The following is a 6,000-nucleotide window of genomic DNA, read 5'->3' as shown; positions in this document are numbered from 1 at the left end:
GATCCACAGGCCAGAGGAAGTGAACCGTCTACCACACTGAGTATAGCTTGAGCAAAGGAAACCTCAAAAACCCACCTCCCCCACACCCCGTGACACACTTCCTCCAACAAGGCCACACCTTATTCCAAAAAAGGCACACCTCCTAATAGTGCCTCTCCCTTTGGGGGCCATTTTCTTTCAAACCACCATACTTCCCTTAAAGCTGATAGAACTGAGGTATTTGATACAGAAAGCTGATCTACAGAAGGGGAAGGAAAAGACAGAGATACGCTGATGACTACACCGCGAGTGGGAATGAGGAAAGAGCAGACAGGCAAGCACAGGACCTTCTTTGGAGGCATTTGGGTGCAGGAGAAAAGGAAATCTCTGGCCACAGCTGTGGGGTGAGTAAACGGAGTAAGGACAGTCAGTGGTGCATTGCTGGGATTGTCTCTCAGGGACAGACGAGTTCTGCAGTATGCTGGAGACACTGAAAAGAGAGAGGAGGGGAGAGGGAAAGAGCGACCAGATTCGGTACCAGGAACAACAGTGCAGAGCAGCAGGGGGCATGTGAGCAGGGCAATGGGGAGATCTGGAGCTTCCATGCCCATCCTCAACTTTCTACAACCCCCCTTTCCTCCTTAACGAACAATGCCTCATGCACTCACTACAACCCACGCCACTTCTGCCCAGTATCTATGGTTCCTCTAGCAATTCCTGCAAAGCTGTGCTAGACACTGATCCGCCTGGAAAGTGTTTTGAACTGCAGTCAAAAATACTTTCACATAACTCTAGTCTCATCAGAGAAGCTTGAAGCCCGAGCAGTCTTGGAGCTGACACAGAATGATGTTACCCAGCTGCGCTTAAGGGGAATGGTTAGTTCAGTGTTGATATTTTAATTGGGGTCTTCTCATTGAGTGTCAGGTAGTAAAATTTTAAGGTTATTTGGACAGATTGTCTATGCACTGTGTCAACTGAGAAGTATAAATTATGAACTATCCTTTCATAGGTATTGCTGAATTTAATTACTCTATAGCAGAGAAATACAAAGGTCTGTGATGACTATACAAGTTGTCAGTCTGCCTACATTTCCAGATAATTTGCTAAAAATCCTCCTGCAAGTTCTGGGTATAAGAATTTTTTTTTTAGTCCCCAATCAATGCACCTCCCAGCTTTCTCACCCCTTTGAACCTGGGCAGTCTGTGCCTCCCTGTCAATCAAGTGTGGCTGAACCAATACTATCCCTGTTCTGAACTTGTATTGTTACAAAGGCCCCAACAGTTTTATGCTCTTGAGATCTTGGAGAAATCAACTGATATATTTGAAGGCCAAGTTTCCCTGAAATGAACTCACTGGGAGGAAACCCAGGCTAATCATGAAAAGAAGAAGGCACAAGGACAAGAACCAAGGGCCTGCCTCATCCCTCCAACAGTGCCAGCCACAGGCCCACCAGGCCCATGACCCAAGTTGAACTATGCCAGCCCACTCCAGCTGTTCAAGTTAGCCAAGATGACTCCTGGTGGAGGGCAGGCAGGCTGTCCCCACAGCACACATTGATGCAAACACTAACGCTGCAGCTGCTTAAAGACACTGGGCTTGGAGAGCATCGTTTTGCAGCAACAGACTGCAAAGGATGGGAATGGAGGGAACTCGCACAGAGGGGAATGCTTGGGTCAGCTGGTTCAACTATGGGTGGGAGACAGAGGGCAAACTTAGAGCCTTGGCTTTAATACAAAGGAAGATTAATTCTGAAGATTATTCATAGAACATTTCTGTTTGATGCAAGAATGCACCATTCAAACTCTTCCATCATCGGATTTGGATCTACTGGACTGTAACAAAAGATGGAGTAGGACATAAATATTGCATTTAAATGTTACATTTTACATATAGTATACATTTTAATATATAAATACTATACAATACAAAAAGAGAAAACAAAAGTTACCCACAGTCCCACCATATGGGTTACCATTTTTATTCAGATTCTTCTCGCGGGTGTCTGCGATATCCTATGTCTGCTGATAATCATAAAATGGGCTGATATTGTTTGATTTCTTTACAATTTTGCTTTACTCAACACTTTATGATGACTGTTTTTCATGTCTATCAAAACGCATGGATTGTGGCTGCTCAAGCTGACATGAACTGATGCATTATTATTTGTCCAACAAAATTCATTATTATTAGGTACTGAGGCTGTTTCCCAACATGTCAGCTCCATAATGAATGCTTCAGTGAACATCTTTGTAGCCAAATCATCATGCACATATTTAAAAAGTAGAATGTACTTATTTGAAAAAGAACTGCTTGGTAAGTAAGTTCACATGTAGGCAGACTTTTTGATATGAAATTTCAAATTACTCTCAAGAAAGGAAATGAAATTCTCCTCCTCCTCAGAGGCATGAGAACATCTTCACTGTTTGTGGCTCTCTGTGACTATAGATTCTGGTTTTTGTTTTCAAAGAAGGCCCTGTTTTGTGCAGATTATTTTAAAGAACAGCTTGACTGGAGGGATGGCTTGGCAGTTAAGAACACTGGCTGCTGTTCCAGAGGACCTGGGTTTCAATTCTCAGCACTCACGTGGTGTCTCACAGTCATCTGTAACTCCAGTTCCAGGGAACCGATTGCCTTCTTCTGGCCCCCATGGATGCTACACTTATACTGTGCATAAACATACATGCAGGCAAGGCACCCGTGCACATGAAACTTAAACACTGAAGGAGTGAGAGAGAAAGGGGTGGGGAAGGGAGAACATTAAGTTGGGGGGGGACACAGGGAAGGGGCAGCTAGTAAATGTTTTTAGGCTTTGGTGTACAACAGTCCAAAGTCAAAAATATTGAGCACAAATGAATACAGACCTATAAGAAATGTGAAAACTATTTGTAGGGGCAGGACTTGGCGCGTTAGCAGTAGGGACAGGACTTGGCACAGTAGCTGTAGGGACAGGACTTGGGCACAGTAGCTATAGAGTCAGGACTTGGTACATTAGCTGTAGGGTCAGGACTTGGCACATTAGCTGTAGTTTGCTGACTCTCTGTTCTGAATCCTGGTCTGTCTGTGGGCACTTCATGGGGTCATCTCTGAGAATCCAACACGGTGAGGTCATTTCTTATGGAGGAACTTTGAAAAAAAGTCCCCAGTGGGAGAATTTACTCAGATCCTAGGTTACCTGTCAGTCTGTGTGATCTACTTAGAAAAAAACACTTCAATCAGAAATCATTGTGGAGAGTCTCCAAAAAGCTGGAAATAGTCTTATGGTCTACCTTATGACCCATCTAAAACCATTCTGGGCATAAACCCTAAGGACTCTATATTCTGTTATAGAGAAACCTGTTTATCCATGTTAATTGCTGTTGTATTCATAATATACAGGAAATGGAAACAACCTAGATATCCATCAACTGATGAATGAATAATGAAAATGTGGTACATTTACACAATGGAATATTATACACCTGTTAAGAAAAACAAAATTAATGAAAACTTCTGGGTAAATGGATGGAGCTGGAAACCATCATTCTGAGTGAGGTAACACAGACCAATAAAGACAAACATCTCTGTTTTTTTTTTTTTATTTGTGGATGTTAACATTGAATCTTCAGATAGGTGTATCCCATTTGGAATGCTCATGGAGGTCAGGGAATCAGTAAGAGGCCATGGTGGGGCACAGGACTTAAAGGAAGGAAGACAGAATACAGCAATATAAGGAGAGAAAAGAGTATAATGGGACAGGAAGGGTTAAGCTGGTTGAGGGGTTGGGAGGGACAGGGTAAAAGGAGGAAATAGGAGGAGGAATAAATAACACTAAAGTGCTGTGGGATGTTCTGTATGTCAAATGTGTTGCTGATTAGTCAATAATTAAAACACTGATTGGCCATTGGCTAGGCAGGAAGTGTAGGCGGGACAAGGAGGAGAAATAAAGCTGGGAAGTGGAAGGCTGAGTCAGAGAGACACTGCCAGCCACCACGATGACAAACAGCATGTGAAGATGCCGGTAAGCCACGAGCCATGTGGCAAGGTATAGATTAAACGGAAATGGATTAATTTAAGCTGTAAGAACAGTTAGCAAAAAGCCTGGCCACGGCCATACAGTTTGTAAGCAAAATAAGCCTCTGTGTTTACTTGGTCGGGGTCTGAGCGACTGTGGGACTGGCAGGTGATAGAGATTTTGTCTCTGACTGTGGGCCAGGCAGGAAAACTCTAGCTAGAAATGGCGTCCAAACGTGGTGGCAAGAGTTTCCACCTAAAACCTGAGAAAAGATTCTAAAAACGGAGCTAAAAACAGTTCCTAATTGTCTCTCTCAAATGAGCAGCAGCTGCTGGTTTGAGCTACTGGTGGGTTCCTAGCGTGCGTGCTCGACCTGCCTATGGCGGGAATGAGGCCTTTGCAAGTGGCACTTTGAGCTGCATGGTGGATTTAGCCTTTGCTGGTGCAGAGCAAAAGGGGAGGTTTCTGGGCTACACGCTGCTTGGCTAAAAGCATAGACCCCCAATAGCTCCCAGAGCTGGCGGTAAGCCATGGCCATGTTGGGAAGCTGAGGTGGGTGGATCCAGCAGCCACAGCTGCTGCAGTTGAAGGCAATAGATTCACAATAAGACAGATTCAGATGTAATAGTTTACAATGTGTGTAAAAGATACGTAGGCTTGAAAGAGACAAAAAAGATGATATATAGAGTTATAGAAACAAATACATAGTTTTAAAAAATAAAGTCTTTAAAGAGACAGTAAAGGTAGTATAAAAAATAAGCCACGTAAAAATGGATATTACACAAAGAATCTGCATTGTGTTGTTTTTGGGACTTTTTAACTGCAGAGAAAAACATTTGATTGTAAAAAGCTGTTGAGTTATGCCAAAATGTATATTTTTAAAGGTACCTTGACTTCAAAAATTTGGATATAAGGATATGTTACTTTGGAAAGGAGGCTCTGCTTTTGTTTCCACAGAAAGCCAGAGGCTATGGATTTGTTCCAGATTAAGACACATCAGGTTTGACCAGCCAAGACCCCCCTGAAAGGTCTCCCGATGACACCATGGCCCAGATGATCCAACCTCCAGAATGGTTTGAAGGCAACTGGGCTCAGACGATACACCCTCATGGACTATTCCATAATCCAAAAATTTTCTTTGTATCCCCATAAGCTGCAGCGCCCCCCCTCCAGCAGGAAGTAGTAAGAGAAGCTACGCCCAAATTCCCAAATTATATGTAATTTTAATTTGTTAAGGTTAAAACCTTCCTTTTCTGAAAAAAAAAAAAAAAAGGGGAAGTGCTGTGGGATGTTCTGTATGTCAAAATGTGTTGCTGATTAGTCAATAATTTAAAACACTGATTGGCCATTGGCTAGGCAGGAAGTGTAGGTGGGACAAGGAGGAGAATAAAGCTGGGACGTGGAAGGCTGAGTCAGAGAGACACTGCCAGCTGCCACGATGAGAAACAGCATGTGAAGATACCGGTAAGCCACGAGCCACGTGGCAAGGTACAGATTAATAGAAATGGATTAATTTAAGCTGTAAGAAACAGTTAGCAAGAAGCCTGCCACGGCCATAACAGTTTGTAAGCAAAATAAGCCTCTGTGTTTACTTGGTTGGGGTCTGAGCGACTGTGGGACTGGCAGGTGATAGAGATTTGTCCTGACTGTGGGCCAGGCAGGAAAACTCTAGCTAGACTAAAGACCTTTCCCAAAATGTCATGTGAAAAACCTACTACTGGTAGAGACTTCCTAATATATATACATACACACATATAAAAAGAATTTAAATGGAGTCACCCTAGAAAGGCATGACAGTGATAACAGTGTCCCAACTAGACACCACAGACCAACACATGTCAAGAAAGGGTTACCCCCTTTTGTAGTTGCTGGCCTGTGAGTCCTCATACACCCCCTAAACATTACAGGCCATTGCCAATGCTTTTGGTTACCTTCCAGAACTCGACATTAAGACCTGTTGAAGACACCACATTCTTGAGTCATAGAACATGGAGAAATCAAGCGGGTACTCACTTGGAAGCTTCCTGCCT

This window comes from Peromyscus californicus, unplaced genomic scaffold (genome assembly GCF_007827085.1).
Source record: "Peromyscus californicus insignis strain IS unplaced genomic scaffold, ASM782708v3 Scaffold_6__1_contigs__length_162567912, whole genome shotgun sequence".
Classification (NCBI taxonomy): Eukaryota; Metazoa; Chordata; class Mammalia; order Rodentia; family Cricetidae; genus Peromyscus; species Peromyscus californicus.
This window is presented reverse-complemented; position numbering follows the sequence as displayed.